The following is a 27,843-nucleotide window of genomic DNA, read 5'->3' as shown; positions in this document are numbered from 1 at the left end:
CGTTGATTATCAAGAGGCTGAAGACCAGATCCACTGCTGAGGTGGCTGACACCTTCAATGTGTCTCAGCGTCAAGTACAAAGAATAAGAAAAAGATTTGAAGAGACTGGAGATGTTTTTGACAAGCCCAGGTCCGGCAGACCCTGCAAGACAACTGCTCGGGAGGACCGTTTGTTGGTTCGAAAATCCAAGGCCAGCCCCTTTTCCACTGCAGCAGAGCTCCACCAGGCCTGGTCACCTCAAGTCCCTGTGTTAACCAGAACAGTTTGTAGAATTCTGTCTCAAAATGGCCTCCATGGTTGAATCAGTGCCCAGAACCCAGCACTAAACAAAAGGCAATTAAGAAAACGTGTGGCATTTGCTCAGGCCCACAGCCTGCTCAAAGGATGGACGCTGGAAAAGTGGCAGAAGGTGGGTTTCTCAGATTAATCTTGAGTTGAATTACATCACAGCCGCCGCAAATATTGCAGGAGACCTACTGGAGCCCGCATGGATCCGAGATTCACCCAGAAAACAGTTAAGTTTGGTGGCGGAAAAATCATGGTCTGGGGTTACATCCAGTATGGGGGTGTGCGAGAGATTTGCAGGGTGGAAGGCAATATCAATAACCTAAAATATCAAGAAGTATTAGCTACCTCTTCCATTCCCAACCATAAAAGGGGTCAAATTTTGCAGCAGGATGGTGCTCCATCGCATACTTCCTCAAGGCGAAGAAGCTCAAGGTGCTCCAGGACTGGCCAGCCCAGTCACCAGACATGAACATCATTGAGCATGTCTGGGGGAGAATGAAAGAGGAAGCTTGGAAGACGAAACCAAAGAATCTTGATGAACTCTGGGAGGCATGTAAGACTGCTTTCTTTGCTATTCCTGATGACTTCATCAATAAATTGTATGAATCATTGCCGAACCGCATGGATGCAGTCCTTCAAGCTCATGGAAGTCATACAAGATATTAAATATGGATCTCACAGCACCACTACTTAATTCACTGATGTTATGCAACATATTTTTGTATTTGAAGTTAATTATTTGTTCAATTTTCACATTACTCTCTGTAGGCGACAAAACTTTTGTCTTGCCAAAATCTGACCTTTCTGTGTTCATTAAATGATCAATCTTTCTTCAGTGAAGCAAATTTATTTTAGTATATTAAACATAATTTGGGAGGGTTTTAGCTTTCATATGAACCATTTCTAAAACCAATGGATTAATTAAAAGTCAGGTTATAAGCTGTTGTTTCTACAAAATGGATAAGTGACAAGACTCTTGTCAGGGCCTGTATATATATTCCATCCATTATCTGTAGCCGCTTATCCTGTACAGGGTCACAGGCAAGCTGGAGCCTATCCCAGCTAACTATGGGTGAGAGGCGGGGTACACCCTGGACAAGTTGCCACATAATCGCAGGGCAACACATAGAGACAAACAACCATTCACATCTACGGTCAATTTAGAGCCACCAATTAGCCTAACCTGCATGTCTTTGGACTATGGAGGAAACTGGAGCACCCAGTGAAGAAACCCATGCGGAGAACATGCAAACTCCACACAGAAAGGCCCTTGTCAGCTGCTGGGCTCGAACCCAGGACCCCAGGACCTTCTTGCTGTGAGGCGACAGTGCTAACCACTACACCAACGTGCCACACACTATATATAGATATTATTGGCGTTAATTATTTTTAATAAAGAAAGACTAACACTAAAGTATAAATTAAGACAAACAAAAATAATCATACAATTATGACTAAAGCAACGCTACCGCATAAACAGAGTTCAGGCCAGTCTGTTTGTGTATAGCTGTAAGCCATAAATAAATGCCTCAGATGATAGCTTTCGTGCTTTACCCTCATCATTCATTTCATGCTCCCAGCTGTTTGTGCACTTGAACTTTTCTGGAGTTTTGTGGGTGTCACTACATGCTAATGAGCTGTGTCAGGAATGTACTTTGCATGTTACTGGTGATCAAAAAAATCTAGTTTTTTGCTACTTGCAAATCTGCCAGCAAATATTTATGCACAACTATACTATAAAACCAGAGATAAATAAATGTCATTCATTGTTTTATATATATATATATATATATATATATATATATATATATATATATATATATATACTGGTATAAAATGCTTGCCAAAAAGGAGAAAGAGATGCTGGATAATAGCTGCCATCGAAAACAACCCTGGGGCAAAGACACTGCAAATGCACAGCCAGGGTGATTAGTAAATGGGTCAGGTTATAATCCATAACTGCATTAATCAAAATGAAAATGCCTCCATTTGTGATTACACTCGCCTCCAGCACACAGAGCTACTCTTAGCTGGCCTCGTTTGTTAGGAGGGCTCGGGGAAGATCAGGTGAGCCAGAAGGGGAGCATTATCATTCTGAAATCAGCGCTTTATCACAACTAATTACACTTCCATAAACATATGACCTGTTCATGTGGCAAATTTGTTTGAAGTCACAAAAATATAGAGCTGTATGACTCGATTTATACTTAGCTTTTGGTTAAAATTGAAAGGTCTGAGAGAACGAAAAGATGCCGACTGTTTTAATACGTACACATCATGCTTGCTTTCGACTACTTACTTAGTTTCCTTTAGTGGAAATCCTGCTCTTAATTTAAGATTTCAGTCATCTTAATCATCCTTAATGTTGATTTAAGGATGATTTTTTTTGTCAGTTCTTACAGACTGTAATATTATAGTTGTTGCAGTTATCGACACTGAATCCTGTCCTTTCGTTTGTTTTTCAAATTGTGTGCACTTAAGAAAATTCATCAGGAAAAAAGAACTTTTTTCCATCTTTTGCAGCATATAATTGGCAGCATCAAGTAACATAAAGTTATATACTTATCATTAATGAGTGTGAATAATTGAGAAAAGTTATATTTGATAGTTCTCAAATGAGACAACTTTTTAATTGCTTAATAAACATACGAAGTTACCAAATGAGAGAAAACACCAAATAATAAACCGTCAACTATAATACCTTTTTTAATAGATGTAGACAATGAACTCAAATAAATAAATAAATAAATAAATAAATAAAGTTGACATTAAGTGTCATTCTTTCTCGTCCATACAGTAATTGTACCAATGTTTGTTAAAATTTGTTTAACAATATAAAATGTGTTTTAAAACTTATTTAACAATGTAAAAATGTTTAACAATGTCAATTATGTGTTTTATGAATACATCATAATGTGTCATGAACATCTCATCTCATTATCTCTAGCCGCTTTATCCTGTCCTACAGGGTCGCAGGCAAGCTGGAGCCTATCCCAGCTGACTACGGGCGAAAGGCGGGGTACACCCTGGACAAGTCGCCAGGTCATCACAGGGCTGACACATAGACACAGACAACCATTCACACTCACATTCACACCTACGGTCAATTTAGAGTCACCAGTTAACCTAACCTGCATGTCTTTGGACTGTGGGGGAAACCGGAGCACCCGGAGGAAACCCACGCAGACACGGGGAGAACATGCAAACTCCGCACAGAAAGGCCCTCGTCGGGGACTTAACCCACAACCCAGAAGATATAGAGAACATATTTCAGCGATATTATGAGGAATTATACACACAGCCTGAATCTGCAGATGAAGAAGAAATGAGAGTATTTCTAAATTCACTGGACCTACCATCAGTCGGTAATATACAAAATGACATGTTAACGGCCGATATTACAATAGAAGAGGTGAGTGACGCAATAAGTACGTTAAAAAACAATAAATCTCCAGGTAGTGATGGATACCCAGCAGAGTGGTACAAAATATTTAAAGAAGAGTTAGCACCATTACTCCTGGCCACTTTTAATTGGACACTTAAAAATAATAAAATGCCACCATCGTGGACCGAGGCAATAATTACAGTCATTCACAAACAAGGGAAAGATAAAGAGAACTGTGAGAATTATAGACCTATCTCATTACTAAACGTAGATTATAAAATATATACAACAATCATCTCAAAATGATTAAACTCATTCATAACGGAAATTATAGAGGAAGACCAAACAGGGTTTACAAAAGGGCGACAAACACAGGATAACGTCAGAAGAACCTTGCATATTATAGCTCAAGCTCAACATAAAAAACAAAGCAGTATATTATTAAGCATAGACGCTGAGAAAGCATTTGACTGTGTAAATTGGAGATACTTGTATCAAGTGTTAGAACGATTGGGATTTAATAGTAAATCAGTACAATGTATAAAGACTCTATACCAACTGCCCACCGCTAGAATCAAGATAAATGGAAATCTGACTAACAAAATTAATTTACAGAGGTCAACCAGACAGGGATGTTGCCTGTCACCCACTTTATTCACCCTTTCGTGGAACCGCTGGCACAGGCAGTCCGCCAGAATACAGAACTAGTGGGAGTTATAGTAAATGAAACAGAACATAAAATAAGACTTTTTGCTGACGACGTCATCGCCTTCTTAGAGCAGCCAACTAAATCACTCCCAGTACTGATGAAACTTTAGAAACCTATAGACACCTCTCGGGATATAAAATTAATATCTCAAAAACACAGGTGTTATCGCTTAACTACACGCCACCGAGAGAGATACAGGAATCTTTTGATATTAACTGGAGTTTAAAGAAAATTAAATATCTGGGGGTCTCCATTACTAAAGGATTATCAAAACTATATAAAGAAAACTACGACAAAATAACACAAGAGATACAAAAAGATATTCAAAAATGGTCCACTCTGACACTAGATCTCAGTTCGAGGATTGAAATAATTAAAATTAATGTACTACCCAAGCTTCTTTATCTGTTTCATTCTTTACCTATAGAGATCCCGCAAAACCAATTTGAGACCTGGGACATGATGATATCAAGGTTTATATGGGCAGGCAAGAAACCCAGAATTAAGTATGGGACTCTCCAGCTTCCAAAAGACAGAGGGGGAATGGGTCTCCCAAAACTCAGGGAATATTTCTATGCAGCTCAGCTTAGATATTTGATATGCTGGTGTCAACCAGACTACACAGCTAAGTGGAAAGACATGGAAAAAGAGTTCAGAGGGCACCCAATTCAGAACGTGATTGGAGATAAAGAAGTATACAACAAAATAAAGAAACAACTAGATCCGATTACATTGTTTACTTTGGAATTATGATTTAGAATCGTTAAAAAACATGGGATAAAGAAGGATAGTAATCTGTTAAGGTTGGTTGCATTTGATAGTAACTTTAAACCGGCCACATACAACAAGGGATTTAAACAGTGGGAAACTAAGGGAATTACAGCATGGTGTCCCTTAGCAAAAAGTAGTATACTTAAAGTTCATTTTATTAAGTATGCTTCAGTATAAGTATAGCAAGTATACTACAGACCATGTAGTTTTAGTGTACTAGAAAGTATACAAATTTAATACTTTTTCGGACTAAATTGGAACATTTCAAGTTTATAAAAGTATACTTGAAAGTTCATTTTAAGTTTGCAAAAGTACACTTTAAAGTATACAACAAGTACACTCATCTATATACAGTACTATCAATGTACTTGGTATATCCCTCTCGTATGCTTAAAGTATACCACAAAAACACTTATCGATATACTGCCATTGTACTAGTTATATACTTCGAGTCCCTATTTTTAGTTTATTATTGTATACTTTAAGTATACTGTTATAAACATTGGTTATTTCACTAGTTTACTTGTTATACTTTAAGTTTGCTTGGCATATTACTTGTAGCTTACTATATACTGGAAATATACTCCTTAAAGTATTCTTAAAGTTTACTCATACTGTACAGTATGTACACAAGAGTGTGATGCATTTACAAAATCACAAGACAGAATGTTGAAAACAAGTTTGATATATTTTCAAACATTTCAAAAACAAAGACCTATGAAATCAAGTCCTTCCTTACTGGAGAAAATGAAAGGAAAAAGTGCACATTTGCATGTAAAAATGTAAACATAATGGTCTCTTGATCAATAAAGTCAAGTCAAAAGTTTTTCTGTTTTTGTGTATGATTTTAAGGTACATAAAGATAATGCAATTGAGCACACATACTATATACTGTAAAGTTATTACAGTATTATATTATATTATATTATATTATATTATATTATAATATAATATAATATAATATAATATAATATAATATAATATAATATAATATAATATAAATTAAATGTTAAGCATGAGTCAATGACTTGACCTTATTATGCACTTGGAGCAAGATATACTAAGTATTAGTACTTTGTGGCAGAAAAACGTAAAAAGTATAGTAAAGTATAAGTTTTACTATTAAAGTATGCGTAAGTCTTAGTATTAATGTACTTAGTCTTAGACTTTTGTTCATACTTTTCAGTATAAGCCAAGTATACTTCACTATACTATTCTTAAGTATATAAAATATAGTTTATAAAAAGTCAACTTCAAGTACACTTCCTCAGTTTTAGTAAAAAATAAGTCTACTCACAGTACACTTGAATAAACTTCTTTTTGCTAAGGGGTACTCTAGAGAGAGATGGGGAGATGGAGAGTTTCCAGAATATGAGCGACAAATATGATCTGGGTAAACACGAATTCTATAGGTACTTACAAATAAGGGATTACTACAGGAAGGAAATCAGGACGGGTCCCTCCATGGTAGTGAATGGTGTGATCCAAATTATAATCAATACGTATAAAGGCACAAAAGTCAGAATAATATCTTCACTGTACCAAAAATTGATAATAAGCAAAATTCAACTAATTATATAAAAGAAAAATGGGAATTGGAGCTCAACACAAAAATCTCAGATGATGAGTGGCAGAATATGTGGAAAATACATCAAACATCCACCAATTCGCAGATATGGAGGGAATTCTCCTGGAAAAATCTAATTAGATTTTTTATCACACCCAAGGTCAAGAGTAAACATCTGAATGTAAACTTACCATGTTGGAGAGAATGTGGAATATTAAATGCAGACCATGCACATGTATTTTGGAAATGCCATGAGATACAGGTGTTTTGGAGAACTGTACACGTAACTCTGCAAGAGATACTGGGGTATGGCATTCCCATGAGCTGCACAGTACTCTATCTGTGTAATTTCACAGAGGGCAATGTATACGCAGGAGATGAGTACCTTACAAAAATACTGTTAATAGCTAGTAAAAAGGCGATAACAAGGAAATGGGGCAAAGTAGATCTTCCAACCAGGGAACAATGGATAGAAAAAATAGAGGAAATCTATACAATGGAATGACACACCATCTGAGATTGCAAGAAACACAGCTAGAAGACAAGTGGCTGAAGTGGACTAATTGGAGGACCTTGGATAGCGACAGATAAATGAAAAGACAATGGATATAGAGGATGAAACTGCGAGAACTGATGGATAAAGAAGAATGTAGCTCCAAACAGGGCAATTAGTATTACTACTGTATTTTATTATTATTATATCCTTTTGTTGTTGACGCTCCTTGTTGGTCTGTTGTAAATGTTAAAATTGAATAAAAACTAAAGTGAAAAAAAAAAGAAAGGCCCTCGTCAGCCACGGGGCTCGAACCCAGACCTTTTTGCTGTGAGGCGACAGCGCTACACCACCGTGCCATAAATACGTTCATTTTATATATGGCCTTCGTAAAAAGTGCAATGCTCGACATTAATGGTGGTCCGACTGTCCGGGACAACCAAATGTTTGGTCCAGGCAAGTCAAATCTGCATCTGCCTGTCCGATGGGACAAGTTGAATACTTATTAAAAATCACCCTTATTCAAGAGTTACATCAATGAAGTTCCAACAAAACTCGTTCCGTCCCCTCAGTGATCCGGCTGTGTTATGGTTTACGAAATTCCGGGGAAGCTGAGTACAACAGGTGTGTGTGTGTAAAAATAACCATGGTGTAATATCTAATTATAGATTATTAGACTTTGTATTCATCGTAATCAGAGAAACGGTGATTAAATACCTCAATAAAATAAATATCTCTGGTGAATCTTCATTTCATTTGGACATTCACTGTATTTTTCTTTTGTATGGTTCACATTAACCATCACAAATGTTGTAAAATATTTCGGGGGAATTTTACGGCAGCACTGAACTCAGTCACGATTTATTTTTATTCACAATGTGATTCTGTCACCATTATCATGTCAGACTAGTTTTCTTTTGGTTTTATTTATATAAATTAATTCATACCTCAAGTTTTACTGGATTAATCAAGATTTAACTTTATCTCCTCCAGAAGCTTTGAGTGTGGGTGAGTCTGACTCTTAAAACTGCAGATCAGGTAATGGGTTATAACAACACATGCACCATAATGGGGCTTTGGATAGTTTTTGTTTATTGTTACAATTAAAGTTTGAGTTTTATTGAAAAATTAAAAATCATGAAAACATCATGATTATCATAACTATACCTGCTTTTTGATAAATGTTGTTAACCCCTTTCCTTAGTAAATACATAGAAATAAAAAGGTCATGGTCAGGACAAGTGAAAAATCTTGCTGCAGTTGTCCGACTGGACAATTGGATTAAAAAGTTAATGTCGAGCCCTGAAATGTGACCCAAATTTCCTCTACACTCATTAATTATGCTACATTCACTGAAACAGGTACAGTAGAACTATTTGCAGAAAAGGTGCCAATGTATTCATAATAACTCAAAAAAAGTGACTCATTGCCAAATTGCACCTTAAATACTGCATGATAAGCGAAGTAAAAGCAGGGCCTGTCCACTGAACAGACTTGCCTGCTGTTCTTTTTGTTTGCTTGTCCTTCCCAACCTTTGGCTGAGCGTGCATTTGCAGCATGATAAATCACTCTTTCAATTTAAATATTCTTCTTGATATGCAAAAGACCATGCATTCAGTAAGAAAACGATAAGACAGTATCTGCCACATTTCTAACATGTTGACACAGGCTGTAGACACAAGTCACTTGATGCTTACAACTTTGCTATGTGTGGACACGTTCAAGACATAAAGTTTTACAATGACAACATTAAAGCATATACGCAGAGCCATGGCCTCACTTTCGTTTATAAATGCCTTGAGACCTCAAGAATGGCACAGGAATAGTTTTAAGCGTTAACAATAAATCTAATGTAGTAATTTTTACGATTAAAGTGATTCATATAGGTAGCAGTCTGAGTGAATGACCTTGACATCTGTGACGTCACCGCAGGAAGTCTATCAGTCTCATCGCTATTTCCGCTATACTAAAACACAGAGCTGACTGCAGCTTCAAGCTTCCATTTTGAGCTAATTTATCACCATGCCACATAGATGTGTTGCTGGAGGGTGTAGCAACACGACAGAAGGTGGATTTACGTTGCATTCATGGCCCAAAAATGTTCAAACTGCAAAGATTTGAATGCATTTTGCGAGAAATTCACAGGCACATTGGGCACCTACAAAGTGGTCTCTCCTCTGCTCTGCACATTTCACCGAGGACTCGTACAAGACCTCAGATCTGTTGAGGAGCGTTGGCTATAAGCCTGTATTGAAAGAGGGTGCAGTACCAACAATTAAAGGAAAAGAAAACTACAAGAAAAGGAAAGTATTTATTTATTTATTTATTTATTTATTTAAAAAAAGGAAAGTAAGTTCAGTTGCACCAGTTCTCCCGGAGTGTGAGCTGAGGGTTGTTGCTAAAACCTGGGACGGAACGGGACGTGACAGATCACGCGGGCAGTGACCTCCCCGGGGTTGTTGCTAAAACTGGTGATGGTCCAGGTTTTAGTAATTGCCTGAGCCAAACAGTAATGGCGGAGTACTCGGTATGGAGAAAATGGAGAATGAGTGGACCAGCTGTCTGATTTCTCCGCTGGATATGCTTGCCTCAGCAGCAATATCTCGCTCTTATGTGGAAGAAGCGAATGAATGGAGAACTGAACGAACAATTGAAAATCAGATTGTTTCAAAACAATCGGCCACAAGGTCCGCCTTCAAGAAGCGAGAACACAGACGGGTAAGACGTGACTCATTTGGATGCAAAACAACAAAAACAACATTCGTCGTTTACCTGCATTTAGATTAATACATGTAACTTGTATTGTGTGTTTAAGTTACCGGTATAAGATTATTTAATTTGCTTCAGAATGTGATTGTCTCAGTTTATCTGATTATTTAATTAGCCTTTTACGTTTTATCAATGAAACTACATGCATGTGCATGTATGTTATATAAGTTATAGCACCTATCCTGTTTTAATGACAGTCAGCCCACAATCAGTGAAGTCAAATCAGTCTTAGTTGAGCAAGTCGGTAACGGTATTTCTTACTTTCACCATAAATTTTTATTTATATGACTTTGGTCTTTAGCTGTAAAAGGCCTCGGCCTTAAAACCAGTTACCGCTGTGACGTCACGCACTCAGGGCTGGCTGGCTCAGTGGGGCAGCTCCAATGCCAACTTTGTAGTCAATTTTAACTCTCATAAATATATATTTTTTATTCCCATTTATGCAGCATACAAGAGTCAAGGATGGAGATACTATCCACTCAGAAATGTGTTTAAAAATAAAGGTTCTGCGTATCTCCTTTAAGAACATCATGGCACGAAAACCCAAGGCACTGCCCAAACAGATGCTCTAAACTCATTTGGTAGCTTGGCAAACTTATTGTCTATTATAGGCAACTCCTCAGTAAGAACATGACCTAGCTATCTTGTGTTAGCTAAATAGTATATTGATGTAGATTTTATATAGGCTTTATATGCAGGATATATAGGTTTGATCAAGAAATATAACTTCACACTGAGGAGGTGGCACGGATGCAAATGGAGATTCAGATCTTTCCTGAACACACTGGCAAACAGGTACATAATGTGAGGCACAGACTTGGCCAAAAACAGGCAGAGGTCAGGCAAGTAGCAAACAGTGTAACAAGGGAAGAATCAGCTTTTTCTGGAAATCAGAAACAGGATCAAAACCAGAATAGCAACGCAAAGGATTTGTAAGGTCAGAGCAAACATTAACTGAGCATTACTTCACCGTGTGCAAAGTCCTTAAATACTTGGTGCAGTGATTAGAGACAGGTGTGTGTGACTGTAATCAGTATGCAGGTAAAGTTGAGTGTGAAAGAGTTCATGATGACTGTATACTGTCGTGGATTCTCAGCCCTGCCAATAAAAGCTTATAGACACTGGCTACTCTTCATTGCTAGCTACTCGCAGTGTTTTTTCCCCAAAAAAATTAACAAATTTCCTTGCATTTTTATGTGACATGCTTTATTTGTTTTTATTCACTGAGCAAAGTGGGTGGCATGGTGGTGTAGTGGTTAGCACTGTCACCTCACACCAAGAAGGTTCCAGGTTTGAACCTCACAACCGACGGAGGCCTTTCTGTGTGGAGTTTGCATGTTCTCCCCGTGTCTGCGTGGGTTTCCTCCGGGTGCTCCAGTTTTCCCTACAGTCCAAAGACATGCAGGTTAGGTAAAATACCCAGCCACTAGGGTTGTCCAAGCCAGTGCATACTTAGGGCTGGTCCCAAGCCTGGATAGATTGAGGAGGGTTGCGTCAGGAAGGGCATATGGTGTAAAAAAAAAAACTATGCCAACTCAAATATGTGGATCATACATTGGGAAGGATGATCTGCTGTGGTGACCCGTACTGGGAGCAGACAGAAGATGATTCACTGAGAAAAGCGATCTTGCTCGAAGGCAAGAATTGCGTTTGTGCTATGAAAACGGCCGTTGTTTACTACTATCTGTGTCAGGACTGCGCGTTATCCATCCAAGTTAGATTTACGATTCATAAAAGTGAAGTCTGTTGATTTGCATATTTTGTTGCCAGTAAAAATCACATGGTTTGATTGATTAAAATATTTGTCATTCATGAAGTACAACATTAACAGACAAGTAAAAAGCACAATGTGTTAGCTTTTGCTTAGATTAATAGAATTACAATTGAATAGAAATTTCAGTAGCATTTTTGCATTCAGTGTTTAATAATAGTATAAATACATAAATGTATAAATCATAATTTACATTGAGTCAATTTTTAACTCGAGTTTCTCATTTAAAATATTTTGTCTCTTTAGTTTTGATAGTTAAAGTTTACTAAATATTTCAGTTTTCACAAGATCTCTTTATTTTCTTTGTTGCTGTTCTAACCTTGAAGCAGCTCTTCTTAGGGTTGCCGTTTTCCGACTGAAGCCTCAGCAACTGCAGGATTTTGAAGATAGTCTCCGCCTTCACAATAATAATTGAATATTCAAGAATTTTACCTATATTATAAGTTGACCCATGATTGACCTATAAAACTTGAAAATGGGTCAAATTGGCATGACATCATCAGAGGCTTTACTTCCATTTTCATTCATTTTATACTTTACACATATTACCCTCCTAAATCGTGAGATCAAGAAGAACATTTTACTTCCTCTGAGATGCAAAATGTTGCATTGTGGATCACTCAGAATGCACTATTTTATATCTATATTTTAAAAATTTTCTGGGGGAAGACCCCCAGCCTCCCCGCCTTTTTTTGCATTGGGTTGGATTCTGAGAAATGGAGTCCAGAGCAGACTCCAGTGCGGATGTAACATATAAATTAGCTAACTAGGAAACTAAGCCTCTTAAATTGTTAGTTTGCAAGAATACTTGACTGATATAGCAAATAATTAGCTATTTTGCTGAGATGAAATGGGAACTGCAAAGATGGAGCTCCTTGGAATTAATATCCCTGCTAATTGCTTGTAAATACAGCTGTCTTCTGTTGGCATGGAAAAGTGTCTGGTTTTATTGTATGAAACAAATGTGTTTCCATCCATCCATCCATTATCTGTAGCCGCTTATCCTATACAGGGTCGCAGGCGAGCTGGAGCCTATCCCAGCTGACTATGGGTGAGAGGCGGGGTACACCCTGGACAAATCGCCAGATCATCGCAGGGCTGACACATAGAGCCAAGCAACCATTCACACTCACATTCACACCTACGGTCAATTTAGAGTCACCAGTTAACCTAACCTGCATGCCTTTGGACTGTGGGGGAAACCGGAGCACCCAGAGGAAACCCACGCAGACACGGGGAGAACATGCAAACTCCACACAGAAAGGCCCTTGCCGGCCGCTGGGCTCGAACCCAGGACCTTCCTTTTAAAAATCACTATTGTCTCCCGCTTTTTGCTACGAGGAGTGGTGTCTGATCTCAGACTGACACGTCTCACTCAGGGGTCGATATACTGTAAAACTATAGAGTACATGGATAATGTTATTTTATGATTGTTCTGTCACTATGTTCAGTCATTCGTTCAATCATTAATTCATTCATATTATTATTATTATTATTATTATTATTGTTGTTGATCTACATATTTGTTAGTTTTACAAAGCTGTCAAATCAATTCCACTCATAATTGTGCTGAATTACTAGCATTTGCATACATGTGATTCTGGGTTGCTTGATAAAGAGGTGCTTGAAAGTTTGTGAACCCTTTTGAATTTTCTATATTTCTGCATAAATATGACCTAAAACATCATCAGATTTTCACACAAGTCCTAAAAGTAGATAAAGAGAACCCAGTTAAACAAATGAGACAAAATATTATACAACCCCAATTCCAAAAAAGTTGGGACAAAGAACAAATTGTAAATAAAAACAGAATGCAATCATTTACAAATCTCAAAAACTGATATTGTATTCACAATAGAACATAGACAACATATCAAATGTCGAAAGTGAGACATTTTGAAATTTTACCAAATATTGGCTCATTTGAAATTTCATGACAGCAACACATCTCAAAAAAGTTGGGACAGGGGCAATAAGAGGCTGGAAAAGTTAAAGGCACAAAAAAGGAACAGCTGGAGGACCAAATTGCAACTCATTAGGTCAATTGGCAATAGGTCATTAACATGACTGGGTATAAAAAGAGCATCTTGGAGTGGCAGCGGCTCTCAGAAGTAAAGATGGGAAGAGGATCACCAATCCCCCTAATTCTGCGCTGACAAATAGTGGAGCAATATCAGAAAGGAGTTCGACAGTGGAAAATTGCAAAGAGTTTGAACATATCATCGTCTACAGTGCATAATATCATCAAAAGATTCAGAGAATTTGGAAGAATCTCTGTGCGTAAGGGTCAAGGCCGGAAAACCATACTGGGTGCCCGTCATCTTCGGGCCCTTAGACGGCACTGCATTACATACAGGCATGCTTCTGTATTGGAAATCACAAAATGGGCTCAGGAATATTTCCAGAGAACATTATCTGTGAACACAATTCACCGTGCCATCCGCTGTTGCCAGCTAAAACTCTATAGTTCAAAGAAGAAGCCGTATCTAAACATGATCCAGAAGCGCAGACGTCTCCTCTGGGCCAAGGCTCATTTAAAATGGACTGTGGCAAAGTGGAAAACTGTTCTGTGGTCAGACGAATCAAAATTTGAAGTTCTTTATGGAAATCAAGGACGCCGTGTCATTTGGACTAAAGAGGAGAAGGACGACCCAAGTTGTTATCGGCACTCAGTTCAGAAACCTGCATCTCTGATGGTATGGAGTTGCATTAGTGCGTGTGGCATGGGCAGCTTACACATCTGGAAAGACACCATCAATGCTGAAAGGTATATCCAGATTCTAGAGCAACATATGCTCCCATCCAGACGACGTCTCTTTCAGGGAAGACCTTGCATTTTCCAACATGACAATGCCAAACCACATACTGCATCAATTACAGCATCATGGCTGCGTAGAAGAAGGGTCCGGGTACTGAACTGGCCAGCCTGCAGTCCAGATCTTTCACCCATAGAAAACATTTGGCGCATCATAGAACGGAAGATACGACAAAAAAGACCTAAGACAGTTGGGCAACTAGAATCCTACATTAGACAAGAATGGGTTAACATTCCTATCCCTAAACTTGAGCAACTTGTCTCCTCAGTCCCCAGACGTTTATAGACTGTTGTAAAGAGAAAAGGGGATGTCTTGCAGTGGGAAACATGGCCTTGTCCCAACTTTTTTGAGATGTGTTGTTGTCATGAGATTTAAAATCACCTAATTTTTCTCTTTAAATGATATATTTTCTCAGTTTAAACATTTGATATGTCATCTATGTTCTATTCTGAATAAAATATGGAATTTTGAAACTTCCACATCATTGCATTCCGTTTTTATTTACAATTTGTACTTTGTCCCAACTTTTTTGGAATCGGGGTTGTACTTGGTCATTTATTTATTGAGGAAAATGATCCAATATTACATATCTGTGAGTGGCAAAAGTATGTGAGCCTTTGCTTTCAGTATCTGGTGTGACCCCCTTGTGCAGCAATAACTGCAACTAAACGTTTCCGGTAACTGTTGATCAGTCCTGTACACCGGCTTGGAGGAATTTTAGCCCATTCCTCCGTACAGAACAGCTTCAACTCTGGGATGTTGGTGGGTTTCCTCACATGAACTGCTCGCTTCAGGTCCTTCCACAACATTTTGATTGGATTAAGGTCAGGACTTTGACTTGGCCATTCCAAAACATTAACTTTATTCTTCTTTAACCATTCTTTGGTAGAACGACTTGTGTGCTTAGGGTTGTTGTCTTGCTGCATGACCCACCTTCTCTTGAGATTCAGTTCATGGACAGATGTCCTGACATTTTCCTTTAGAATTCGCTGGTATAATTCAGAATCCATTGTTCCATCAATGATGGCAAGCCGTCCTGGCCCAGATACAGCAAAACAGGCCCAAACCATGATACTACCACCACCATGTTTCACAGATGGGATAAGGTTCTTATGCTGGAATGCAGTGTTTTCCTTTCTCCAACATAACACTTCTCATTTAAACCAAAACGTTCTATTTTGGTCTCATCCATCCACAAAATATTTTTCCAATAGCCTTCTGGCTGTTACACGTGATCTTTAGCAAACTGCAGATGAGCAGCAATGGTCTTTTTTGGAGAGCAGTGGCTTTCTCCTTGCAACCCTGCCATGCACACCATTGTTGTTTGGTGTTCTCCTGATGGTGGACTCATGAACATTAACATTAGCCAATGTGAGAGACGCCTTCAGTTGCTTAGAAGTTACCCTGGGGTCCTTTGTGACCTCGCCGACAATTACAGTACACGCCTTGCTCTTGGAGTGATCTTTGTTGATCGACCACTCCTGGGGAGGGTAACAATGGTCTTGAATTTCCTCCATTTGTACACAATCTGTCTGACTGTGGATTGGTGGAGTCCAAACTCTTTAGAGATGGTTTTGTAACCTTTTCCAGCCTGATAAGCATCAACAACACTTTTTCTGAGGTCCTCAGAAATCTCCTTTGTTCATGCCATGATACACTTCCACAAACATGTGCTGTGAAGATCAGACTTTGATAGATCCCTGTTCTTTAAATAAAACAGGGTGCCCACTCACACCTGATTGCCATCCCATTGATTGAAAACACCTGACTCTAATTTCACCTTCAAATTAACTGCTAATCCTAGAGGTTCACATACTTTTGCCACTCACAAATATGTAATATTGGATAATTTTCCTCAATAAATAAATGACCAAGTATAATATTTTTGTCACATTTGTTTAACTGGGTTCTCTTTATCTACTTTTAGGACTTGTGTGAAAATCTGATGATGTTTTAAGTCATATTTATGCAGAAATATAGAAAATTCTAAAGGGCTCACAAACTTTCAAGCATCACTGTAGGACATCAAATGCACTTTTCCACCATGTCGATCCTTGCTTTGCAGCTGTGGTGCAATTGCAGTGAACTTTCCACTGAGTCCTTTTCATGTTCATTTTTCATTCATGGAGCAATGCCTCGCTGCCTTTCAAAAGAATATGGTTAGAGGCAGACATGTTCTGGCAAAGTGACTCATACTGATGTCTCAAGGAGTGAGACGTCAAATTCGGATAAGATGCCAGGAGAAGCAGCAGCCCATTGTTTCTGCAATGAGGGGCAATCATTTGATATCATCAAACTGTAATGAATCTGCGCAAGGGAAGAGCTGCAGCTGAAATTAAAAGCCTCCTCCAGCGCCATATAGCAGGTCCCTATCCACACCCCATTGCCCCTGGGCTAAACTCTGATCCTAAATTGATGACAAATGAATGGAGATATTTGGAAAACTCACTGCACCTTACTCTCAAACTTTAAAGCACAACCCAAACCCACTGGCTAAAAGCGCTACAGAGAAAAACAATACTTGCTGCAGACACTATAATGCAATAGGCCCAGAAAATCAGAGCATACAGGATCAAAACATACGTCTTATAGACTGGTTCTACCTCTAATTCTCATCCTAAACAGCACAGATAATACTTATGATGATGTAAACATTAACGAGAACAATTCATTGAAACCCTAATTCAGTAGTGGCTAAAAAAAAAAGAATCACAAGGCTTCTACCGTAATACTGACTACTGCCTGGATCTTCTAATAACGCTGAGCCTTTTCCAATTACACCAAGCCAGCAAAATGGTTGAGGCTGCCCGGAACATATTGACCTCCCACTAAATCTTGTTTATACTCTGCCATGGGGTCAACAGCTGTGACAGCAGTGGTAGAAACTCACCAGTGGCGAAAATGCAGCACAGGGGAGCTGTTCATGGCCCTGAACTGAGCTAAACTGCAGTATGAAACACTGCTGTGAATCCTTCCACCTGTAACAATGGGGAACCAGAGGTGTGTGAATGCAAGTGCGAGTTAATTTTATTGGGATCTTTCCAAAGGCATCATCTTTCCCAAGTAGGTAATATAAAAAATTGGCAGACAAAACAAATCCTTCCTCAAAAATCAAAGAACCAAAATGCAAAACATGAAACTCACAAATTCATGTTTAAAGAAATGAAAAACATGCCGGGGTGTGCAGTTGTAGTCGTGCTGTTTTATTCTTTCTTATCCCAACCATTTCCCAGCGATTTGCATTTTTTATTAATGAAAAAATGTCATGCCATTTTTTTATCCATTTATAGTTACATGTAAAAAGTTCATGTTATCACTTCCATTATAATAAATTAATAATAAATCTTTAGTTATTTATGTGGCTCATCCACCATGCAAATCCCTGTGAATTAGCTGTTACTATAAGAAGATAACATATTAGAGCAAGAACATTATGGCCACAAATTTGTGAACACCTGACCATTACAGTCATATGTGCTGGTTGAACATTACATTCTAGATTTAGTCCCTTTTTGTTGTTATAATAATTTCTGCTCTTCTGGGAAGAAAATCCACTAGATTTTGGGATGTGGCTGTGGGGATTTGTGCTTATTCAGCAGAATGAGCATTAGCGAGGTTGGGTGAGAAGGCCTGGGGTGCAGTCAATGTTCTAGGTTCATCCCAAAGGTGCTCAGTGAGGTTGAGTTCAGGGTTCAGTGCAGGACACTCAAACTCTTCCATTCCATCTTTGGGAAACCATGTTTTCATGGAGCTTGCTTTGTGCACAAGGGAATTGTCATGCTGGAACAGGTTTGGGCCTCTTAGTTCATTTGTAAAGTTCACATCATGCAAAGACATCCGATGCAATTGTGTGATCCCAACTTCCAGAAAGTTTTGAGAAGACCCACATTTGGGTGTGATGATCAGGTGTCCGGGCGGCATGGTGGTGTAGTGGTCAGTGCTGTCACCTCACAGCAAGAAGGTCCGGGTTTGAGCCCCATGGCCGGCGAGGGCCTTTCTGTGCGGAGTTTGCATGTTCTCCCCGTGTCCGCGTAGGTTTCCTCCGGGTGCTCCGGTTTCCCCCACAGTCCAAAGACATGCAGGTTAGGTTAACTGGTGACTCTAAATTGACCGTAGGTGTGAATGTGAGTGTGAATGGTTGTCTGTGTCTATGTGTCAGCCCTGTGATGACCTGGCGACTTGACCAGGGTGTACCCCGCCTTTCGCCCGTAGTCAGCTGGGATAGGCTCCAGCTTGCCTGCGACCCTGTAGAAGGATAAAGCGGCTAGAGATAATGAGATGAGATGAGGTGTCCATAAACTTTTTACCTGATAGTGTATAAACTTGTGGTTTACCTTACTGCTTCATCAGTACTTCAACATTGCTGTGGCGTGTATACACACACACACTTTTTAAAAAACTTTTTATTAATGCCACAGACCAATCAAGATTATACAGAATATCAATTAAAAAAAACAATCAACTGGTTGCTCTCAGAACCTACTAGGACTTTAATGAGCGTTTTATTAAAGGCAAATGAACATGTTAACTCTATAGATCAAAGCCTCATAGACAGTCGTAATATTAACTGTAAAACAAATATGTGATGATATAAGTGTCTAATTAAAATTATTAAATGGGATTTTCTGGTTAAATTAGATCAAAATTGTTTCAATAACAAAGTAATTTCCATTGTCTTAAATAATTTATAACTACACATTGTTTTTAAATATTATTATATATTGAAAATTAGGTGGTGTAGTGGTTCACATGGGAGGTGTAGTGGTTAGCGCTGTCACCTCAGAGCAAGAAGGTCCAGGTTTCAGCCCCATGGCCGGTGAGGAGCATGCGGAGTTTGAACATGCGGAGTTTGCATGTTCTCCCCGTGTCCGCGTGGGTTTCCTGTGATGGTTGTTTGTCTCTATGTGTCAGCCCTGTGATGACCTGACGACTTGTCGAGGGTGAACCCCACCTTTTGCCCGTAGTCAGCTGGGATAGGCTCCAGCTTGCCTGCGACCCTGTAGAACAGGATAAAGTGGCTAGAGATAATGAGATGAGATGAGTGGTTCGTATTTTCACCTCACAGCAAGAAAGTCCTGGGTTCGAGCCCAGTGGCCGACGAGGGCCTTTCTGTGTGGAGTTTCCATGTTCTCCCCGTGTCCGCGTGGGTTTCCTCCGGGTGCTCCGGTTTCCCCCACAGTCCAAAGACATGCAGGTTAGGTTAACTGGTGACTCTAAATTGACCGTAGGTGTGAATGTGAGTGTGAATGGTTGTCTGTGTCAATGTGTCAGCCCTGTGATGACCTGACGACTTGTCCAGGGTGTACCCCGCCTTTCGCCCGTAGTCAGCTGGGATAGGCTCCAGCTTGTCTGCGACCCTGTAGAAAAGGATAAAGCGGCTAGAGATAATGAGATGAGATGAGGTGTCCATAAACTTTTGACCTGATAGTGTATAAACTTGTGGTTTACCTTACAGCTTCAACATTGTGTGAATGTGAGTGTGAATGGTTGTTTGTCTCTATGTGTCAGACCTGCGATGACCTGACGACTTGTCCAGGGTGTACCCCGCCTTTCGCCCGTAGTCAGCTGGGATAGGCTCCAGCTTGCCTGCGACCCTGTAGAACAGGATAAAGTGGCTAGAGATAATGAGATGAGATGAGTGGTTCGCATTTTCATCTCACAGCAAGAAAGTCCTGGGTTCGAGCCCAGCAGCCGACAAGGGCCTTTCTGTGTGGAGTTTGCATGTTCTCCCTGTGTCCGCGTGGGTTTCCTCCAGGTGCTCCGGTTTCCCCCACAGTCCAAAGACATGCAGGTTAGGTTAATTGGTGGCTCTAAATTGACCGTAGGTGTGAATGTGAGTGTGAATGGTTGTTTGTCTCTATGGTGGGGTTTACATTAGACCGTATCAGCGGATCATCAGATTAACGTTTTTAAAAACGATTAGCGTGCACACAGCAACGCCAATACACGATTCGCGTGCACACAGCAACGCCAATACACGGATACGCTAATCACATGACTAATTCGGCACGTAAGTTGAGAAATGTGTCAGTGCGGCTCATCGCTTCCTCCTCAGCGGCTGCGCTCCAAATCACTCCGCCCTGAACAGCGAGTGCCCTCTGGAGGGTGCGCACTCCGGCCCTGTGCAGCTCACAGAGCACGCGAGTGAAGCGCACGAGCAGTGATTCGGGACTGAGCCGCTGTGCGCAAGTCACTTACCACTTGCAACTGGAAGGATGGCAAGCCTAAAGACAATCATAACTACACAATGGGCAGTATTTGCATCAGTATTTGTAGTATTTTCATACTTTTATACTCTTTAATGAAAGGTGATACAAGGCGGAAGTCCGCGCCGTTTTTCAGCAGTCGCGTCACTTGACCAACGCCAGCGAATCAGGAAGGTGGATGTCACAGTGACGTTGTCCAATGACGACGCCAGCTAGAGCTCAGCACAGTGTATCCGCGTATCCGCGTATTCTCAATGTTTACACAGCACCGGACCAGACACGATCTGGATTGAATACGTGGACCCTGGCGGATTCCCGTTTCCCGGCGTTTCCAGGCATTTTAATGTAAACGGACAGTGCATCCGCGAAGAAAACGAGACAGATACGGTCTAATGTAAACTTGGCCTATGTGTCAGACCTGCGATGACCTGACGACTTGTCCAGGGTGTACCCCGCCTCTCGCCCATAGTCAGCTGGAATAGGCTCCAGCTTGCCTGCAACCCTGTAGAACAGGATAGGCAGCTACAGATAATGGATGGATGGACGGATTGAAAATTAGGTCTTCTTAACAAAAATACAGGGTGTTCAGAATCTTTTGACTGGCAGTGGATATAAATGAATCATACTGGACAAAACACATGACACCAATTATACATAATTACTTAGCAATGACTTTATATTAGGAACACCTGTACATCTGCTCATTCTTGCAGTTATCCAATCAGCTGATCATGTGGCAGCAGTAGAATGCACAAGTTCATACACCATCAGAATGCAGAAAAAATGTTCTCAATTACATGGCATGGTTGTTGGTGCCAGAGAGGCTGGTTTGAGTATTAGGTACTGGTGATCTCTTGGGATTTCCATGGATTTTAGTGTCATACCACAGGGTGGTAGAAAAAACAAACAAACAAACAAACAAACAAACAAACAAACAAACAAACCCTGAGGCTACAGTGGTCTAAATTGAGTAATTGCATGAATGATCACATATACAGATATTACTAATAGAATGGCTGGAAGTGTACTGTATATACACTGTACAAGACTTTGAGCATGACAGATCAGTGTCAGAACAATGTAAAAAAAAAAAAGTGTGTCAGTTCCTAAGGCAAAGTCTTTCTGCTAATTTAAAGATTCATAAGCACATAAAAATCTTGTCATTATCAGGGTCCATCAGATAATTATTTTTTTTTAAAAGAGAGAGATCATAAAATACACTACGTGGCCAAAAGTATGGGAATTAACCAATCACACTCCTATGTGCTTGTTGAACATCTCATTCCAGATTTAGTCCATCATTACTGTTATAATAACCTCTACAGTTCTGGGAAGGCTTTTGAACACTAGATTTTGGAGCATGGCTTTGGGGATTTGTGCTCATTCAAGCCACAAGAGCATTAGTGAGGTTGGGCACTGATATCAGCTGAGAAGGCCTGGGGTGCAGTTGGCATTCCAGTACATCCCAAAGGTGTTCAGTGAGGTTGAGGCCAGAGCTCTGTGCAGGACACTCCAGTTTCTTCCACACCAACCTTGGCAAACTGTGTTTTGATAAACCTTGCTGTCAGGCTGGAATAGGGTTGGGCCTCTTAGTTGCAATGAATTGAAAAGTTAAAGCTACAGCATACAAAGACATTCTAGGCAACTGTGTACTTCTAACTTTAGGAAAGGTCCATATATGGATATGATGGTCATGTGTCTACAAGGTGTCCTGAAATTTTGTCCACAGGTGTCTACAAAGTGTCCTTATAAAACTTTGCTCCAATCCAACTTTATTTTACCAAAATAAAAATTCAGAACCATGTAATTCCAAGGTATGAAAATACCAATATAGTTGTATGACTCATGTTGGTTATGCAGCTTCAGTATTGCAGGAGTAAAACACGAACAACCCCAATTCCAAAAAAGTTGGGACACTGTGTAGAACATAAATAAAAACAGAATGTGACGATTTGCAAATCATGGAAACCCTATATTTCATTAAAAATAGTACAAAGACAACATATCAAATGTTGAAAGTGAGAAATTGTATTGTTTTTTTTTTTTCAAAAATATATGCTCATTTTGAATTTGATGCCAGCAACATGTTTCAGAAACGTTGGGACAGGGCAACAAAAGACTGAAAGTTGTATAATGCTCAAAAAATAATTTGGTTAATTGGCAACAGGTAAGTAACATGACTGGGTATAAAAAGAGCATCCCAGAGAGGAGAGCTGGGCCTGAGCTCTTTTACGATGGACTGAGGCGAAGTGGAAAACTGTCTCGAGGTCTGACGACTCAAAAGTAGAAATTCTTTTTAGAAATCATGGACACCACGTCCTCCAGGCTACAGAGGAGAGGGACCATCCAGCTTGTTATCAGTGCACAGTTCAAAAGCCAGCATCTGTGATGGTATGAGGGTGCATTAGTGCACATGACATGGGTAGCTTGTACATCTGGGAAGGCATCATTAATGCTGAATGATATTTACACGTTTCAGAACAATATGCTACCATCCAGACAAAATCGTTTTCAGAGAAGGCCTTCCTTCTTTCAGCAAGACAATACCAATCCGCTTTCTGTGCATATTAAAACTGCATGGCTCCATAGTAAAAGAGTCTGGGTGCTAAACTGGCCTGCCTGCAGTCCAGACCTGTCTCCCATTTAAAACATTTGGTGCATTATGAAGCACAAAATATGGCAAAGGAGACCTCAGACTGTTGAGCAACTGAAATTGTATATCAGGCAAGAATGGGACAAGATTTCTCTTTCAAAACTACAACAGTTGGTCTCCTCAGTTCCCAAACGTTTACAGTGGTGTTAAAAGTAGAGGTGATGCAACACAGTGGTAAACATGCCCCTGTCCCAACTTCTCTGAAACGTGTTGCTGACATTAAATTCAAAATGAGCATATATTTTTCAAAAAACAATAACATCTCAGTTTCAACATTTGATATGTTGTCTTTGTACTATTTTCAATAAAATATAGGGTTTCCATGATTTCCAAATTATCACATCCTGATTTTATTTGCAGGTTACACAGTGTCCCAACTTTTTTGAAATTGCGGTTATAAAAATAAAATTGGTTCATCATAGTCAAGATAAGTAGCTGGTGGCACAGTGGAGGAGTGTTGTCACCTTACACTTTTGGGGTCAACGGTTCAATCTTGAACTTGGGTTACTGGTTTCACATGTTCTCCTTGTGTCCACATGGATGTCGTCCAGGTTCTCCAGTTTCATCACACCTCCCAAGATCATACTGGTAAGTGAACATTATTGCAGTGATCAACAACCATTCTCTCACCAGCATCTGTTTTTTTCTCTAACTTGAAGTGAATAAGACTTAAAAAAAAAAATTCCCCATGATGGAAACCTCCTTATTGTTACAAAGCTCTGACACTGCAGACTCCTTCTCTAAAATGTGAAAAACATCTCCTTATAGAAAACTTTACCCTGTATGGTTTTCTTTGTTAAATAACATGTTTTTGTAATCTGTTTAGTCTGTGGATCATCCACCACATCCACCAAGTCCCCTCATGTTCACATGAGTGTCCATCATACATATCCTCACATACCCCTTTTCCACCAAATCAGTTCCAGGGCTGGTTCGGGGCCAGCACTGGTGCTGGTTCACAACTCATTCAACTTGCGAGCCAGCTGAGAACCAGTTTGCTTTTCCATGGCTTGCAGTGCTAAGCAAAGCCACGTCATTACGTTGCTGTATACGTCATTACGTCGCTGTATATGTTAGTTACGGCGCTACGTTTACATAAAGCTTGGCGCAAATATCAAAGCAAAAACAACACGGAAGAAGCAGCAGCAGCAACAACAACAACAAGAATAATAATAATGGATGACTTCGTGTTTGTACAGCTGCTGCTTCTCGTCGCTTAAAAATGGCGATCTTTCGCGGTCTTGTTATTGTTGTTGGTCTTAACAACTCCACCCCCGCTGACGTAAGCGGTTCTTTCCTCTGGCCCAGCAGAGAGTCGGTGCTAGCCTGGAACCGGTTTTTCTGGCCCCAGAGCCAGTTTTTTGTCAGTGGAAACAGAAAACCCGGTTCCAAACTAAGCACTGGCCCCGAACCAGCCCTGGAACTGCTTTGGTGGAAAAGGGGCATTAGTGTCCTTATGGGGTTCTTCTGGGTTCTCCAGTTTCCCTTTCACATCCCAAGACCATGCTGTTGGATGGAATAGCTACGCCTAGGTACCCCAGGTGTGAATGTGTGGGTGCCTTGTGATGGACTAGCATTCTATCCAGGCTGTATTCCTGCCTAGTGCCCAATTTTCCTGGGATCCACCTTGACCTTAACCATGATAAAACAGATACATAAGATGACTCAATGTTAAAGACTCACACAAATGTCTTGTGACCTGTTATTTTCAAGTTTGGATGACATTCAAAAAAAAAAAAAAAAAAGTGTTGCCCCCCCAATCACAAGCTGTCTCTACGACCAAAATATCTGCATGACTTGGGTTCATCCAACTCTGACAAAATGCTTTCAGCTCAGTGATCCAATTCATAAACATCTTTCTGTGCTCCAGAAGAGTTTTTAGGTTATTTCTAACAAATCTGATGCAAACCAGCAGCTACTCTCTGTGACAGCGGGTGCTCTTGTGTGTTGTCACCGTTGTTGTGAAGTCTCCATGACCTTTGTGATATAAACCAGAGCCCTGCTGTGTTATTTATAAACAATATAAATAAGTGTGGGTTTTAGTGACACAGCAATATTTGCGTCGGGGACAGACCGGAAACATATTAACTCCCTGACCTTGTCTTATGACTGAATGATGTGCGTGTTGTGTGTTTGCAATAGTTAGAAAGGTCCCTGATTAAGCAGGTTCAATATGAGGCCATTGTGAAGGTAAATAGCTAGCAGGTTGAGCAAGCAAGTGGATAAATAAAGTGCGGGGCAAAATGTGGGACAGGAAGCATGCTGCTGTTTTTCTCATTTGACGCAAGGTCAAGCATATGCAGTCACTTCAGAATTCTAAACAGGCCCTCTTTTGGCAAAAAAAAAAAAAAAAAAAGCGGCAGTGACATTGAAATCACATGACGTGTCCTTGTAGGCCAGAGCTGTAATGTCTTTGCTCAGAGCAGCCGCTAATCTGTATTCCTAAACACTCAAGCTTTGATCTACCACACTTATGAAGCCAGGAGCTTTATATCTTTTCTGATGTGTGAACAGAAAGAATCTCTTACTTTCTTTTGACAAGACAGCATGGGAAAGTGCCCAATCAGGAACTCTGTGAAACTTGGAGAAAAGCTTGGTTGGATTTGTTAAGGCCCTGCTCCTCTGAGCAGCCTTTGGGTGCCGTAATAGGTTTAAACACAGTGAAAAATCAAAATGACACAGATATAATAACCTGAGTACAAGAGATCTAAATGGATTTTGCCTTGAGAAAGATGCCTTTTAGTGAAAGATCCTTTGCTCTGTTTGGAAATCTGATAAACATGTAACATCCTCCATTTGTTATAATGAGGTAAGAAGCCAGGAAGAACAAGTGCAGCATGTTTCTCAATTAGATTTCCAAACTTTATATTGATGTAACTGGTTGGTAAAAAGGAAAAATGTGCAGTTGCTAAAATGTATAAGAGCCCTAATCCTTTCCTGTTGTGTAATTTAGAGGTAACCTTGGGTCTGTAATGGAAGGGTATCTTGTAAAATTTCCCATAGTCGGGAAGAGATACACATGGATTGTCAAAGGCTTGATCTTGGCTCATCCTGTCCATCTCTCTAGAGGACAGCAAGATCTTATTACTGCATTTTATGGACTCTCTACCTTCACTTACAGACCAATTAGGCTTTAGCCACCAGCCTACCTTACATCATGTCCAGGCGATGCAGAGAAGAGTGGGGCTGTCTTTCTCTTCAAAGAATCTTTTTTACCTTCGTAAATGCTGGGCATTGATCTTAATGATAGTGGTAGATCTCAGTCTTCCAGTGCAACAAGCAGTCTGCCATGTAATGAGCCCATTAAGCAGCACAAAGCCGTGAATCATTTGGCAGTGAGAGATGGCAACAACAGAGCAGCCTGACAAAGCACAGACATTATTATACAGGAGGTAAGAGGAGAAGGAGACAGCCGCATGTGGAAGTACGACTATAAAAATTGTCCCACTGTTATGAGGCACCTTCGGTTGGCCGTTGCCATAGATACCCCAATGCCCTTTTCCCATTTGGAGAATGCTGCTGATGCAACACATTTTCCCAACACTCCAAGACAGGTAAACCCAGCAGAAAATCAATGGAAGAAAGGGAATGAGGCAGCTTCAGGAGAGGGTGAATAATAAAAGAGAGGGAAACATAGGAAAGCTCATGCAACTTCTACTCATAAGACAAAAAAGCAAGAGTTGTATGTATTTGTAAAATTACTTCTCAAGTCTTCTGTCCTCGACTCATTTGGTTTCCATCAAAACAAAGGCAATAATACATAAATAAATAAATAAATAAATAAATAAATAAATAAATGTGTGTGTGTGTGTCAGTCAAAAGTTTGGACACACCTTCTAATTAAATGGTTTTTCTTTATTTTTATTAATTAAAAGACACTTCATGTCTTAAAGTAATGATGGATGTCGTTTCTCTTTACTTTGCTGAGTGGTTCTTGAAATTGCACTAATTAACTTTTGACGAGGTGCACTTGTTAATTGAAAAACATTCCAGGTGACTACCTCATGAAGCTGGTTAAGATAATGCCAATAGTGTGCAACATGGCATCAAGGTAAACGGTGGCTACTTTGATGAATCTGAAATATGAAACGTATTTTGCTTTAACACTTTTTTGTTTACCACATAATCCCATATATGTTCCATATATTATTTCATAGTTTTGATGTCTTCAGTATCGTTCTACAATGTAGAAAATAGTCAAAATACAGTAAAACCTATGAATGAGTGTGTATATATATTAGAGAGAGAGAGAGTGGGGGGGACTTTGCGGTGGCACAAAGACATGAAGTTTCTCTTCAAGTGGTGAACATATTTCATGAGTGAGCGAAGCAAATGAATGAAATATTTTTCAACATGACAAAAGAAGGAGCATATCGCATCAGAGACCATTTTTCAGAAAAAAAAAACTGGATGG

Source organism: Neoarius graeffei, chromosome 15, assembly GCF_027579695.1.
Source record: "Neoarius graeffei isolate fNeoGra1 chromosome 15, fNeoGra1.pri, whole genome shotgun sequence".
NCBI lineage: Eukaryota > Metazoa > Chordata > Actinopteri > Siluriformes > Ariidae > Neoarius > Neoarius graeffei.
Note: the sequence above shows the minus strand (reverse complement) of the source record.